We start from the raw sequence: 17,148 nt of genomic DNA, 5'->3' as shown, positions 1-17,148 counted from the left end.
TTCAGCCGTGCAATGCATCCGTTTGCCAGAAATTGCATGCTGAAGACATTGTGTTTTTTGGGTAAAATTTCCACAAAAATGTGCCTGCCCTTTTAAGTTGCCTTTTAAGACATTCTTCCGGTATAAGATCAGATTTTGTTAAGTTCAGATTTTGTCATAGAAAATTCAATTACCATCAAAACAACTGTGTGACATGTTTAAATGGTATACAGAGTGTTGGTAAAGTTCTTTTAATTGCGTGCTCACTTCTTTGCGTAAAAGCGACGTTTTTCTTTCGGTTCGGTTCCTTCGGAACAAACCCAAACTACACAAGCCTTTGGTTAACTGAAACACTACTGCACACTACTGACATTAAAGTGTTCCTGAATAGAGCATTAGACCCCCCGTTTCTATTTTATATTGATTTTTATTGGCCATGGCAGCGCCATTGTCTTGGAGTGACAGCAATTCACACCTATGTGTCCAGGCGTTTCCAAGAGTTTCCAGAGCAAGCTGCTTGATTGACAGCAGTTTCATCAAATAGAGGAGGCTTAGATGAAAACGTAGACCCCTCACTTACCTTATTTAGTCATCCCTTTAATGCTTAAAGGTATGCACATTGTGTACTGTCAGTGCTTCAGTGTTGTTAGCAGATAGCCTAGCGCATGGGTTTGACGTACAACTGTAAGAATGATTTGATCGCCAATACTTTTGGACATCATGGAAAGGAAGAGGCTTAGTTTAACTGAAGTTTATGTGGAGTTGTTTGGGTGCTGCTAGCATGGACTAGCATGGCTGCTAGCATGGACTAGCTTCGAGGTTTGCATAGCAAATCACTGGATGTTTCCATTCACTGCTGGAAAAATTCGTAATCCTATTACAAATTGTAAGTATAAATGAGAAAGTATACTACTTCTTTACAATATTACAGCATTTACAATATTTTCCACAGCATTTACAGTATTAGCTACAGTATTTTCCCCTAATGATGCTAACAATGATGCTATGAAGCTAATATTGTTGTGGAACTTACTAAAGTAACTTACTGTGATGTTTTATCAAAAAGAAACATGAAAACTTGATGTATAGTGATTGATGACTTTGTCTGCATTTGGAGAGGTTTTTGACTAGGAAGACTAGGACACTTACTGGAAAACATTGTGTAGCTACTTAGTCATTTCATGTATATGCTCAAAACTGTTCAGTTTATTAGACAAGACCCTGGTGAATCAGGAAATGTAGAGCATGAGTGAAGCTGAATCACCAGCATCAATAGACACGTTACACCAAAAAAATCAAAGGCGTTTTATGTTGGGTTTTTTTACATTTTCTTCTGTATTAGATGAGCTCAAATGGAACCTAAATGATGGACAAATAAGCCTGGGTGTAAATGGATGTCTAGTCCCAAGAGTCTACTTCAATTTGAATACTGAATAATCATTGTGCCATGTGTACAATTTCAGATATCTAGTGTTAAACTCCAATGAGTTTTTCCTACTGTCACCCTTGCCAGTGTCATTTGGCTTATTTATCAGTTGTCACAAGGTGTTAACGTTATTATGCACATGTATATAAAATGTGTATATACTGTATATACATAAATATTTATATTGCATTATTCTCTGCACCTTACATGTTATTTGCAGTTTGGATTGGATTATAAAGTGAATTTCATTGGTGAGTACTATATTTTTTGGTGACAAAGTATAATCTAATCTTTACAAAGCAGTGACCAGAAAGGAAGAGCTGGATGAGGCTTTGGTCCCCATGATAGTTAGAGACACACAGCCATTTAGCATAGTTGAGGATAAAAGCTTCAGGGACTTGGTAGCAAAATTGGATTCAACTTATATTCTCCCAACTAGGAAGGTATGTGTGGTGACATGGATACATTATGAGAGTAGTATTAAAAAAATATATAATTATTTTCTTCCTTCCCTTTAGACTGCAAAGGCCATGGTTGAGGCCAAATGTCAACAAGAGAAAGAGAAGGCCAAAGCTGAGGTCCAGAAAGTTCCTGCAATGAGTTTGACAGAAGACATGTTGACATCTCTTAATGTGGATGCCTTCTTGGCTGTGACCTGCTATTTTATAGATGACAACACATTTCTGAAGTCTACACTACTTGGTGTTGTGAAATTCCTGCGGGCGCATACGGCTGAAAATTTGGCCTGTGTGAAATCCTCTCTTATGGAAGAATGGGGAATAAAATAAAGTCACATGTCTGGTTACTGATGGCACATCTAATAGGACTGCCTGTGGCAAATAGCTGAAGCTGCCTCATGCGCTCTGCATTGCTCACACCCTGAATAAAGTTGTTAAAAAGGCTCTTGAAATAACCCCAGTGCTATCTGACATTTGTAGAACGTCAAGGAAGCTGGTGGGCTATTTTAGAAGCAGCACAACTGCCAAAGCTAGTAACATTATTTTCACATTGTTTACATATTGTTTTATATTGCTACATGTGTAACGTTTACTGTTTTATTGTTAAAGGAGATGTTGGACCTCGCTCAAGAGGATATGGGAAAATTAAAAAAAAGAAACTGAGGTTGAAACAAGGTGTTGGAGCGATTAATAGAACTCAGGGAGCCTGTGGGGGCAGATTTGGCGGGTTTACAAACTGACATTCCTGCGCTGACCTCTGATGTGTACAGTAATGTTTGTGGGTGCCTGTCTATACTGTATTCTTTTCACAAGGCAACTGTGGAGCTGTCAGAAGAGAAAAAGGTATCTGGTTCAAAGTGGTGCCATTATTGAAAATGGTTTAAAAAATCTTCCAGGAAGAAGCACATGGCCCATATGGAGATCAAACCCCTGACATTGGCATTATTATGTCTGATTCTGTGAGCCAAGGAATATAAACCTTTTAGGGACATATTTAAAATATCAGATTTTCTGCCTGAGCACAGAGTGGGCATTTGTTTCTAGCTTTAACCATACCTCCTCTTTCTTTGGAAATCTGGCTCATTGCTGCATGAAAAAGCAGAAATATTTTGAGCAATTTTTTGTCTGGGTCTAAGGGGCAATTTAATCAAACCAAAAGATGCTATTTTAGCTAGTTTGTCAAATGAACATGTCAAACCTACAGAGACAATGTGTCTAGCTACAGAGCTCTGCAAGGTTTAATTCTTGGAAGTATTTGAAGCCATAGAAAGTAATTCTGTAAGCATTGCTTAACTCATTAAAAAGAGACAGTTAGAGCCAATGGCTGCCAGATCTAACATAGCTCACATTTTATACTGTTTGCATAGCATATCAGAATCTGCAAGAACTATTCCTGTCATTTCAGGGATAAGCTTTTTTGACTTCACAGCTAGATGAAATATTTAGGGTGGATGCAGGATTTGGTATGATCTCCTAGAGAATTGCCATTCCACTGTGTCTTCAGCTTTTGTCCGATCTGCAAACAAGTCCCACTCTAGGAGAACTAGCTCAAGTGGTAGAGTGCTCTTTTAGTATTTGAGTGTTAGTGTGATTGATGCTCACATTCTCAAGTCTAGAATTTGTAGTTTTTTTTTTATGATGAAATCATTTCTGATAGCAAATGTTTTTGGGACCTGCTGCTGATATGCTTATGCCATGCACACATTACGTGACTTTTGAAGTTTTCAAATTGATGTATGGCTCACACTGCACAACTCTATGTCTTGGAATCTGGAGTGCTTAATTTGTGGTATCTCAGTGGCAGGCATAATCATATCCCAACACATTTCAGACTAAAGGATTTGAACTCCCTGGCACTGCCAGACACCTAACTTGCTATAATTTGATGGGGAGGATGCAGGTCATCTGCATGCCTCTGGAATGGCTTCCTTGACCAATTCACACAGCGATCGAGAGCCTTACACTAATGCCAGAGTCCCTCTGATTTCATACTTTTCTCCGCAATGTCCAAAATTTGTAAACAAGCACAAATCCATGGGTAAGGTTGTGTAATAAAGAACATAATCTCACTTTCCTGTACTTGGAACATGTCTTAGCAGATTGTGGTTTACAAGCAATGTTATAAGCAACACAAGTTCAAACAGGTGCCCTTTTTGCAACAGGTGGTTTGTTGACAAGGGGTCATTCATCAGCCAAAACTCACATGGCCCATATGGGGATCGAACCCATGACCTTGGCGTTATTAGCACCACGCTCTGACCAACTGAGCTAATTGGCCTTTCTTAGTTTATTTCCCAGTTCTCGGTGCAGCTGTGAAGGGAACCTTTCTATGAAATTGTAGACTTGGTGTCAACAAGATTACGGCCACTTTTCGACCGAGCATAGGTGAAAGTTGACACATATTGTTCCCTCTGACAAATGGTTATTCTGCAGCCAACTTTTGAATTAAACTTCAAAAGCAAATGTGCAGAAGCTTTTGTTAAAGAGCAATTCATTGCAGTTGTACACAGTGACGAAATCATCAATTGCAAAGTCCACTGAGCTTTATTGCTGCGAGTTACATAGTGCTGTCTATTACACCATGAAATCTGCCATAACAACAAAAATGTCATGTCTGATTCTGTGAGCCAAGGAATATAAACCTTTTAGGGACATATTTAAAATATCAGATTTTCTGCCTGAGCACAGAGTGGGCATTTGTTTCTAGCTTTAACCATACCTCCTCTTTCTTTGGAAATCTGGCTCATTGCTGCATGAAAAAGCAGAAAGATTTTGAGCAATTTTTTGTCTGGGTCTAAGGGGCAATTTAATCAAACCAAAAGATGCTATTTTAGCTAGTTTGTCAAATGAACATGTCAAACCTACAGAGACAATGTGTCTAGCTACAGAACTCTGCAAGGTTTAATTCTTGGAAGTATTTGAAGCCATAGAAAGTAATTCTGTAAGCATTGCTTAACTCATTAAAAAGAGACAGTTAGAGCCAATGGCTGCCAGATCTAACATAGCTCACATTTTATACTGTTTGCATAGCATATCAGAATCTGCAAGAACTATTCCTGCCATTTCAGGAATAAGCTTTTTTGACTTCACAGCTAGATGAAATATTTAGGGTGGATGCAGGATTTGGTATGATCTCCTAGAGAATTGCCATTCCACTGTGTCTTCAGCTTTTGTCCGATCTGCAAACAAGTCCCACTCTAGGAGAACTAGCTCAAGTGGTAGAGTGCTCTTTTAGTATGTGAATGTTAGTGGGATTAATGCTCACATTCTCAAGTCTAGAATTTGTAGGTTTTTTTTAATGATGAAATCATTTCTGATAGCAAATGTTTTTGGGACCTGCTGCTGATATGCTTATGCCATGCACACATTACGTGACTTTTGAAGTTTTCAAATTGATGTATGGCTCACACTGCACAACTCTATGTCTTGGAATCTGGAGTCCTTAATTTGTGGTATCTCAGTGGCAGACATAATCAGTGATAAACCACTGATATGTCAACTGGTCTTAACACAAACCAGATTTAACTTTCTCTGTGGAGACTGTGTCTAACTTAAACCTTTCCTTCAAATAGAAGAGATCCTTGTTGCAGAGGTAATGTTTTTACCTTTATATGGTTTTCCCACTCATAGTCAGGCAACACACACAAATGCAAACCTCTCTCAGACTCTCCCACACACATCCAGAGCAGACATTAATATCTGACAATGTATATTTTACAGCACACTGCTGGCCATCTGAACACATGATGGATAGATATGGTATAGACTGTAGATATGGTATTATACAAAATGGATCTGTACATTCTGTAGATTGTGTACATATATTGTGTACATATATACCCAACCATATACATTGTACATTGTGTATATAATCATAATATACATATATTGTTATTATATTTTTGTACATACATATAATATATATATATATATATATATATATATATATATATATATATATATATATATATATTTTTTTTTTTTTTTTTTTTTTTTTTTTTTTTTTTTTTTCTCTATGCAACCCTGGTTCTCTTCCTCAGTTTGGACAGAGCACCCTCCACCATTTCACTGCGTGTTATACTGTGTATGACTATGTATGTGACGAATAAACCGAACTTGAACTTGAACTTGATATGATTCTAATCTGCACTATTCATCTAACACATTCATAGTTATTCATCTGAACACATGATGTTTCTGTCTCTGTACCGCTATTAGTTATGCAATGGTGCCTCAATACTAGCAGTAACTGAACAGGGTTCTGTATAAATATGATCTTTATAACAGCTGCCATAACAGCAAAAATGTAATGTCTGATTCTGTGAACCAAGGAATTATTATTGATATTGTGAATATTTAATAACCTCCAATGCCAGCAGATTAAATTTTCACAATATTGTGAAAATTGTAAAGGATACTTTATTCATGTCCTCATTGCTAAAGATTGTATCGCTTTATCACAGAGATAAGCTAGTTAGCAGTTGGGGTCAGCAAGTGTCAAGTGTCAGCAAGTGTCAAATTCGGGGCTATAAACCATTCCTTGTGGAACCATTTCATTGTTCAGCTTTAAACTTTGATCGTTTAGGTGCTGGTACTTTGTTAGCTAGCTAACTGTTCAGCAATAGAAAACCTACTTTTGTATGATTTAGAGACCCAAATTTACAAACCTGTGGGTTTTCAAATTTATCGTTCTCTCTAAATAAGCAAAATGAGTTAAGCCATTACTACAGCTATTGGACTGTTTGAACTATAATATTCGACTGTTCATTTATTGTTAATTAGATTAAATTAACTTTCATAAACGTTCTGTATTAATAGAATGTAGTTTTTGGCTGTGATTCATTACATTTTGGGAATTGTGAAAACAAACTGGATGATACTTCTAAAAGTAATTGTGTTTGCAGTTTATTTGCACAGTTACATGAACAACACTGGTAGCATAATCAACAGGCTTGATGGTTTTCCAGTGCACGACACTGTGATACCAGGGCTGGCCCAAGCCTGTGTGGGGCCCTATGAAGAAATCTGAGCTGCCACTGACATAACATAGATAAAAAAACAAATAGAAATAAATACATGGTCTTTGGCACCCTCTTGGTGGCCTTAGCAGGCTCTCATTTTGCTTATATGGCGGGACAATTGTTCTGCTGTTATCCTATCTATCGGGCAGTCCTACCTAGATTTAATGCACTTATGTACATTACCCTTAGTCCAGGTTTCTGGTGTTTATTTTAGATGCATTTTTGGTTGTATATATTATAATTAGGCTACTGTGAACAATTGTATACCATATAGCTACAGCACTTGTACTTCACACACATGTAGTAATCGGATCTAGAAAGTTGCCAACCCTATTAAAATATTAGGATTATAGTATAATATTTGAATTAAACAGACAAAGCGTTAATCACAATCATTTGCATGATGATTAAATCTTGAACCAAAAATGTATCAGAGAGCTCTAGTGTTTTTTAGAGACACAGACCCAATAAAACTGTGCTTGACCATTTCTTGCCCTCTATATCATTCTCTGCAGTTTACAGAGAAAGACCTGACACTGGGTAATGCCGTTGTCTATTCGAAGGCCAAAACAACAACAATCTTGGTTATCAAAGACTCACTCCACCCTGACCACAGCCTCTTCTTTTAGAAGCCATGAGAAAACCACCATCGCAGCTTGAGAGCACAAATCTAGCCTCTTAAGAGGTGTTATGTTCCACAGGCAGTTCGATATCTCAATGCGGTCCACATGAAAGCAATTTTCTTTCCATGAGTGCAAATTGCACTTTTAATGCCTGATATTTCAGCCACTCATTTCTCTCACTACATGACAAAACTCTCGAAACTTTTCTCCAAAAGCACTGAATGTTATTCTAACCATTTATGGCCTTTCTCCATTCATGTACACAAAGTCCAGTATGATTCCAAATGTCATCAAAAGATATATCTGTTTGTAGCTGAACAACTTATACGATGCGATCTTTCTTCTTTGTGTCAAATGAACTTAACAATTGAAACATCCAAAACTGGCTGTGTTTCTTGCCAACATACTGGTGTTTGGACATGTGGGATTACTTGCACGTCACTTTCAATAGCTCAGTTGGTAGAGTAGAAGTTAAAACTGTCATCCTTAGGCTGTCGGTTCAACTCTGACTCCCACAAACTTTATGTTTTAATGCAGAATCTGTCATTTTATATGAGCAAAAAAGAGGTTTTTCCCTGACCAGGAATCGATCCTTGGCCGCGGCGGTGAGAGCGCCGAATCCTAACCACCAGACAACCAGGGACAAAGCCACAGTGATTACCTCACATGACCATTTTCAAAGTCTGCACTCCTACTTTTCTGACAATGTTTGGATGCATACTGGAATTAGTATGCATGAGTGGAAATAGGCCATAAAGCGAGTTATTCATCTTTCTCTTTGTTCTACAAAAAAATGAAGTTTGCAAGAGTCAGGGCTCTTTTTTACCATCTGGTGTCACTAACACATGGAAAGAGCTGTTATAGTATTCCCCATTTGTCCCCTTAATGTTTCTGACATTTTAGCCACTCATTTCTCTCTCTACATGAAAACATTCTAGAACATTTTCTCCAAAAAGTAACGAATGTTATTCTAAGTACTCGGAAAATAGTATTTTCCTCCCCCTTCTGACGCGTGAACTTATAGACGCCCTTGATTGCACGGTGTCTCTGTAATTAACAAGGGAGAGAGCGTATGCCACTCTCTCTCTCCCTAAGAGTACAGCCAATTATGCTCCTTTAGACTCCCAGCCACAAATGGCTGTGACACCATCAGTTTCAAAGTTAAACACAACTCCTATAGTACTAATAAAAGCTTCACACTCACCTCAGCTGGGACATGGCAGACACTGAAGGAAACTCCTCACTTCACTCTCTTCATCTGACCAGTCATTAAGCTCCACTGCTTTCTTCACTGTTTGGAGTTTCAGCACTTCTAGGAAGAGGGAGGTCTTTCTCTCTGAGGTCTATGTACCAGACTGCAGATGCTGACTGGTAAACTGGCTGTAATGCTGGAAGGACACTCCTGCCTGTTTGAGTCTCAGAGTCCTTCACATGAGAGTACAGATCCAGCAGGAAAACTTGTTCATCATATGCATATGACATCAGTTTCTTTATAGGTCTGTTAATAGTCTCTCTCTGATGAATAGCTGGTTGCAGACTGAGGTTCAGCAGAAATAATTTTTTTTTTAATTTTTCCACTTATAGGAACCTGTCTGATCCTGTGTTGAATCAAACCTACAAACACAACAACTCATTTTTTAAATTTGTTTCATTTAAGTTTAATTCAAAATAGCTTTATAGTCAAGACTATCCTGTATAATATTGTGGACTCATTAAAAGGCAGGTTTAAAGTTTAATGCAAAGAAACAGCAAAGATAATTTGAAGATGCCATTTATCAAAACACTGGATATAGTGATTTGTAATATTAGAATAGAATCCCTTTATTTACTAAAGGTACACAGAAACTTACTGTATGTAAGAGTGCAAGAGTTCAAAGCAGTATTAGTGCAGATAAAAACAACTACAGTGCCATTGCAGCTTTTAATGCTGTTTCAGTATCAGGGTCTTCAGGAAGGCTCCACCTGGCAACCCTGAAGTGCCTTGCTATGCTTAAAACTGCACACACACACACACACACACACACACAAACACACACACACACACACACACACACACAAACAAACACAAACACTCAACAAGGTGAGTTCTGCTTATTTGTTATTGGAGATTTGTTAAGAAGGCTGATCGCCATTTAAAATTAGATTTCACACACTGTAATTGTTACACTGGTGAGTTTGAGGTAGAGATGCACTTTCATTAATACTGCTTACACTGTGTTTCTTTACAACATGCATGGATGTGTTGAAGCATGTCATATGCATGGAACACTACTACTCAGAGCATTGGAACGTTGAAAACAGAAGCTATCTGGCTCACACAATGCTTTAAATGTGCCAAGGGAAATTCCAAGTGTGGCCATTCTTGAGTGGAGTGGAAGATAAATATGTTTTTTTGTATTTCAAAGCAGCTGTAAGAGTATAACAGGCAGTTTAGAACATGTCAGTCCCTCCATGTAATTTGAGAGAAAATATCCTATGAAGATTGGACCAAGATTCCTGCAGAGTATTTTCAGCACATAGTGGAAACTATGCCAGAAAGAATTGCCGCAGTTCTGGAGGCCAAAGAAGGTCCAACATGCTACTAAATGGGTGTACTTAAGCCCACTGTGTCCTATAATAGGATGTTGCTGGAATGTATGTGGATGTTGTTGGAATGGCCGCAGAGTTGCGGCAGCAGTACAGGTAGTCTGTAATCCTTTCCCCCATCCGAGTGAGTTTGCCCTATTACACGGGGTCGAGTTATGATGTGAATGTTTAATTACACAGGATGGATTGTGGGCGACGGAACCGAACAGCCTTCAGGATTCAAATAGAGAAAGGTGAAACTTCTCCAGCCTTTGAGTTAATCACAGGACTATTGCATAGCAATTAGGGATAACAGAACAGCTTTCGGGGGGTTTGGGTGGGTTGCCTTATCCGCTCCTTTAGCAGAGTAGTCACAATTCAAATTTCCCTTGTTCCATTGTTTACAAGGCATTATACATGTGGTTTATTTATAGTGCACGGAGTAATAAGCAGCAAGTCTGGTCTGTCTGCTTTGGAAGAGAAACATTTGGCCAAAAGAGCAAGACACAGCCAGGAGGATGATTGGTAAGAGCACATCATAATATGCACCTTAAAGCTGTGCTCTACAGCTAGGTCCTGTTTCATGACTGCATATATAAATTTACTACTGACATTGCCATTTGTATCTGGCCATTTACAGTGCACTCTAGCTCAATGCAGCACTTGAAGCTGATTTTCCATTGTGTAGTTATATGTTCAAGAGATGTTTGACCCGGTCAGGGTAACACACTTTAGTGAGGGCAGCAGTATCCTAGAGGACACTACAGACAGTGACGGAGACATCTCAGAGCGCGAGGTGAGAGGTTGAGTTTTTTGTTACTCTCTCTACGACATACTTTTCATGCCAGGTACTATTGTCCAGTTCAGCCCAATTTAATTTACTGCCTTGTATTATCATATATAAATTGCTGAACATCTTATCACTCAGTTTCAAACATCCCCTCAGCTGTTTTAAGCCATTTCGGTTATTCAGAAGTACTGCTAAATGGATGTGGTGGGAAAATGAGAGCACATCAAACACAGACAGCTTTATGCATTGAGTAGTAAAGAGTAAAAGTTTATTGAGTTCTGTCCCCTGTATAACAGAGTAAGAGGACTGACGCGCAGTACGGTCCCCCTCCCCTTATACAGAGAACAGAAGAAAGAGGAAAAAAAGAAAAACGACTCCTACAGAGTATCTGATAATTCATGTTTTGGTTAGCCTGAGCGCTGAAGGCTTCTTCTATCTCTGTGGTTAGAACGGTATGTGAGCAGCTGGTGTCCCTGACTCACATGCTTATCTGCAGACTGTTATGCTGTGACTATAGAAACATAAAGCAAAGTAAAATAAAGCAAAGTAAATTTCCACAAAATGAAGTAAGGGAAATTTCCACAACATTTCCCCCCTTTATTCTATATCACACATTATCACACATTTATTCAGCAAATAGCACTACGAAGTCTTCATGTGGATCACCAGCACCGCCCATCTTGGGGAGCAGAATGTCTTCACAGATCTGGGGTTGGTCATTGGCATGGCCGCTGAGCGCTGGCATGGTGAACACACTAGAAAGACGTCTGACACGCAATGACAAAAAAGGAGGTAAACACAGAAGAAGAAGAAAAAGAAGAAGAATGGGTAGCAGAATGGGCAACGCTACAGCCGCTACTGGAACTGTAGGCTGCGGAGTGAAGGCAGATCACATATGATTCATATAATCAGTAATATTAGCGCTGAGATCTGGAATGTAAAAACAGCAGGAAGTGTTAATCATTTTGCACACTCCTCCTTCCTTCATGGTTAGGAGATCTAAAACCATTCTATGTTGAAGCACTACTGCCCTTATCACTTGTTGTTCTATCTTTAAGGTGTCATTAACTACTTGCATTAACTGATAAGCTAAGCCATTGATCTTTTGCAGGTCTGCTACTGTGCCACCGCCCAGGAAAAGGGACCAACCAATGGTTTCACCCGGAGTGGTCCATGGGTCCCTCAGAATTCTACCACAATAGTCTGTGCTGGTTATGTCTCTCCTCACCCTGTGCTGCTTGGCATGGGGAAGTGTATACACATGCGTCCTTGGGCGCACTACTGCTGGATAACAACAACCAGTCCAGTTCTGTGGCAATTCACCATAGACCACCGAACCACCGACCCACATTACATTCCAATACCCCTGCAGGGTTGTCATGGAGCAATTCCACAGGGAACTGCTATTGGAGTCACTGCAAGTGCCATTGCTGTGCACCTGCACATAGTTGACACATCTGGACCAGCCTTCCGGCACCTGCTGCTTCATCTGCTATACAAATATCTCACCCTTACTAGCTGCCACATGCAGCATCATTTTCGGTGGTGCGGGGTTAGTGGGACTGGGACAGTTTGAGGTCTGGTTAATAACCTGGCACATAGAGATTGTCATATTCACTTCTCCTACGTCTGCGTTTTTCAGAGGGATTACAGTCCTTGGAACACTGGTGTGCTGGCACACCAGGCACTCTTGCTTGATATGTTGGGCATGCACAATGGCTGACATACACGCTGTATTTTGTTGGCATTTAGCTGCTAATCCTTCTGCCTCAGTGGCGTTGGGACCCTGAAATGGTAACAAGTCTTCTAATAAGTCATGGGATTCTTCATCCATATTAATATGCAGTCTATGTTCTGACTGTGTTAGCTGTGTCTGATTTTCTCTACCGTCTCTTGACGGTTCCGAGTGTCGAAAGGGTAGGCCTTGGCTTTAACACCCTACTCAACACAGTTCCGACCTAGTCTGTTTGGGTGCTGCTGCTTGGAGTTGGGGCTGGTGTCGGAGCCTTCTTACAGTGTGTGTGATGTACCCAGGTTCCTTGTCCTTCTATTTTGGCAGCAGTGTGGGTTGTTAACAGGAGGTTCTAGTTATCTCCACCTGGTGCGCTCGGTGGCGGTAGCCCCTGACTGAATTTCCCGTAATGTGGCCTGCGGGGTAGCAGCGGTTTCCTGTATTGCTTGCACAGCGGTTTTAGTTGCAGCTGCCTTTGCTACTCTATCTGCAAAATTATTCCCCTTGCTGATTTGGTCTTCTGTAGTGCTATGAGCTGCACACTTAACAACTGCAATTGTCTTTGGCAGCGAAATGGCTTCTAGCAAGATGGTGATGTCTAACATATTTACCCGAGCTTGTCAGGAATTGCCTATGTTTCCATATGGCTCCAAAATCATTAACAGTTTTGTCTGCAGCTAGTTTGCATGCTTCCGTCAGTGCTACTAGTTCAGCAGCCTGCGCTGAATAGGAGGATGGTAATACTTCTGTTTTCATGATCTGTTACTACCGCGTATGCTGCCCTATTGACCCCTGTGTCGTCCCTGCTTGCTGACCCATCCACATAGAGGCATAGGTCTGGGTTACTTATGGCTTCTTCAAAGAGATCAACCCGCGGTATATATACTTCAGCTAAGACTGCTGTGCAGTCTTGTGGATCTCCATCCTCCTCCGTAGGAAGGAGTGTAGCTGGGTTCAGTGTTATACACCTTTTGACAGTTATATTAGGCATATCTAAGAGGGTGGTGTGGTATCTCAGCTACCACTGGGCTGATAAGTGTGACACTCTTTGGTCCTGCAGTATTCGGTGTACTGCGTGTGGGACTAAAACAGTAAGAGGGGAGTATGCCACTATGGTTTAGGTAGCGAAATTATGGCTTGTGGTCGGTTTTGAGACAGCTTGTCTGTATTTCCCTTAATGATATGCCCCAAGAACGTCACTTCCTCCTTACAATTCTGTAATTTTGCTCTACTAGGTTAGTTACATGTATGTTACATCTGAAATATTTCCATGAGCTTTTACGCAACATACTAAACAAAGGTTAGGAACAGGCTAAATCAAATCAGGCTAACTCTCAGCAGGTCAAAAGTACTTCAGACTGCAAACTATGATCTAGTATTTTATCAAATTTTATCATAATTGTAACGCAGGGAGGCTTGGCAGGATACAAAAGAGGAGCAGTGATGCATACAACGATGTTTATTTACTGACATGGAAGACAACGTAGCACTAAGGCTATCGTGGGATCAAACACTGAAAACGTTAACGTTTACACAAAGGACTTATATACGCAAACATTAACAACACATCGAAGAGCAGGCGTGAAACACAAGGGAGCGTGGCCACACGGATGAACACACACACACACACACACACACACACAAGGGGAGACGTTTGGGCGGAGGGGCCGTACCGTGACAAGAATATGTTCACACATGCTCACTCGCTCACGCTCTCTCTCTCTCTCTCTCTCTCTCTCTCTCTCTCTCTCTCTCTCTCTCTCTCTCTCTCCCCATCCTTTCAGCCTTTGGGTTTCAATAATACCCCCAGGGCAGACAGAGCTACTATTCAAGCAATGTAATATTCTGTAATATTCTGCTCTGGCTCCTCCTACCTCTGCAATGACATCCTCAACTTTTATTTCAGTGGGTGTTGCATAGCCACTCATAAATATAAATATGCCCCTGCCTGAGCTCCTGAAATTACTACAGCCTATTAAAAAAAACCCTAATGAATGAGCTTTTACGTAACATACTAAACAAAGGTTAAGAACAAGCTAAATCAAATCAGGCTAACTCTCAGCAGGTCAGAAGTACTTCAGACTGCAAACCATGACCTAGTATTTTGTCAAACATGTTTGTTATTACATTATCAGTGACTTAGCCTTGTTAAAGTAGATGAGGGCTTGTGCTCGTGAGAGAGTGACAATAAGCAGCAGCATAACCTTGTAGAGCAGCACCTGCTCCGAGTTACGCATACGCACCAACGGGTCCGTGTATCTCTGACTACAGGTGAACAAACCGGTACAGTGTGCTGGCGTAAGTGCCATTAACCACTCTAAACTGGAGTTTTGAGTGTATATACGTGGAGGAAGGACAAGTAGTTAAAGAGGATTACGTCTCCACGTGTTGTGGTTGCTGGCGGTACTGGTCAGCGCAGGGCACGTGTGGCAAAGCTGGACATACTCCTGTCCAGCGATCTGGCAATGCAAAACAGAGAGAGTGAGCTGCAACAGAGTTCCAGAGTTTTAACAAGAATTTTGAATTATTGACAACTCGCATATAAGAACAAAGTGAAAGATTTAGGATCATGCTTTTATGTTTCCAGGAGATTAACTCACCTGCCTTTCAGAGACGTGCAGAGCGGAACTTTCAAAAAGCTTATCAACGTGACGAGAATGTGAGGTTTAGGTTCATCTATAGTGTTACAGTAACAATGTGAAATATGGATATTGAGGTCAGCATCACTTAAGAGTGTATGTGTGAAACATCCTTGTAACCATAAATGTTGTGTTGTTACAAAATTAAGCAGTCCATCCAGTTTCATTTACCTGATTTATTAGCAGCCTGTGCCCACGGTCTGACTCAAGTATCTTTATTTTAATTTCCTCCATGTTGTTTATAATAGGCCTACAGTAAGAAATCCTTTTAAAGGTGATCGCCATTTCTCCCACCGTATACTGTTGAAGCATACAAGATTTTATTCAGTGAGAGATATGTCATTTATGGGGATTAGGTACAGCGCGTTTTGTTCAGGACATTCACGACGATATATGTGCTAAATGGGATTGTAAAATAAATAGCTAGCTAGCCATGTATTTAGACAGAACCTGAATTGTGTTACATGGGTATTTTTATCCCATGTTTTTAAGGCTGCGTTATGTACAGCCTAGCATAAATAAATACGCAAGAATGCAGAGCACGAATAGTCATTGCTTGCAATCACTAGACAATCACTAGCAACTACATTTGCTAATCATTTTCTCTTTAAAGTTGGTGTAAATTGGAAACTATTGCAGACGTGACGTGTGATGTCATAATGCAGCCGCATCAATTAAGCGATTATGATGTAGTCAAAGAACAGATTTTTCAAATGAACAATTTCTGTGAACCATTTTTAGTCTACAGATCACAGATAACGGTTACACCTGGATTTTCAAACTAAATTTATTATGGGTCAGTCCGGTAGTTATGATTGCAATCCAAGACGCAAGGAACATGTTCCTTCTGAGAAATATGAAAAGGAAAAGCACGGGATATTTGCTAAATATGGGAAAAAGAAAAACGAAAAAACACGAGCCCAGATCCCTGCTAGAATAGAGGATGACTTCTTTAAGGGTAAGTTCTGACCACAGCCACCACTTGGATGAACTGTGTGTGTGTGTGTTTGTCTGAGAGAGAGAGATCTACATAGAAGTGTTCTAAGTATCTTTACAACACTAATAAGACATTTTCTGTTACTTTTTAAACAGATACTAGAACAAAGTGTTTAATGAAGAATGACTTCACTATTGAGAGAACTCAATCAGCCATAGTAAGTAAAGTAGAACCAAGACAAATGATTTAAAGCCATACTGTGGCAATGGACAAAAGCCACAAAAAAATGGAAAAACAGCTATGGTGAACAGTGATGCTAATTGAATGCTTGTACTTAAGTACACTGAAATGTCTCTGAATATAAATTACAAATGCATTTCAACAAATGTTTGAGAAATTAATTAAAAACACTAATGTAAATGTATTCAGAATATATTTAGGACACATACATTTAGCATATGCAATCTTTGTCAGTTACAGGAAAAAAAAATACTGTTGGTGGGTTTTTTGTTTGTTTGTTTTACATTCTCCTTACTATAGAATTAACAGTCGACTGTTCGGTGACTTTGCATGCTGAGTTGTAACACTGATTATTAGTATAATTGTGGCAAGAATTAAAATCAACACTAGCTAAAATGACTGAATGCATTGGAATTTATTATTCCAATAGCACAATTTGAATGGGTCTACGGTACCTTAGTGTGTCAGGTCCTGTTATTTCTGTTGAACATTTGATGTTTGCGGGCACATTTTTACATCATTAGGCCTGCAGGCTATGTGATTACGGCTATGCGATAAAAATTGTATTTGTTTCCTTTCCAGTCCAATACAAATTATACATTACAAATGTATCAAAATGTAATTAAAGTCATATTTCAATTAAATGTATTTAAATACTGTTCAACAATATTTCTACTCATATCTACAGGTGGAACCTAAAGATATGAATGTCAATGAGAGGGATAAATGTATTGAGGA

The 17,148-nt window shown here is 39.6% G+C and overlaps 1 long non-coding RNA gene and 1 other non-coding gene across 2 annotated transcripts; one reads left to right on the top strand and one right to left on the bottom strand.

Annotated features, from left to right (window-relative positions):
* Positions 1–630: 630 nt before the first annotated feature.
* On the top strand, positions 631–2,565 carry LOC145659489 (uncharacterized). The gene is made up of 3 exons (XR_014125711.1): positions 631–865; positions 1,626–1,656; positions 1,924–2,565. It is a non-coding gene; the product is annotated as an uncharacterized LOC145659489 (long non-coding RNA).
* Positions 2,566–4,067: 1,502 nt separating this feature from the next.
* Positions 4,068–4,141, bottom strand: trnai-aau (transfer RNA isoleucine (anticodon AAU)). Its single transcript has one exon. It is a non-coding gene; the product is annotated as a tRNA-Ile (tRNA).
* Between the last annotated feature and the right edge of the window lie 13,007 nt (positions 4,142–17,148).

The sequence above is a fragment of the Electrophorus electricus genome, chromosome 10 (assembly GCF_041902795.1).
Source record: "Electrophorus electricus isolate QZ-2024a chromosome 10, ASM4190279v1, whole genome shotgun sequence".
NCBI classification, from domain to species: domain Eukaryota; kingdom Metazoa; phylum Chordata; class Actinopteri; order Gymnotiformes; family Gymnotidae; genus Electrophorus; species Electrophorus electricus.
The sequence above is the reverse complement of the archived record's forward strand: the minus strand, read 5'-3'. Positions and strand labels throughout refer to the sequence as shown.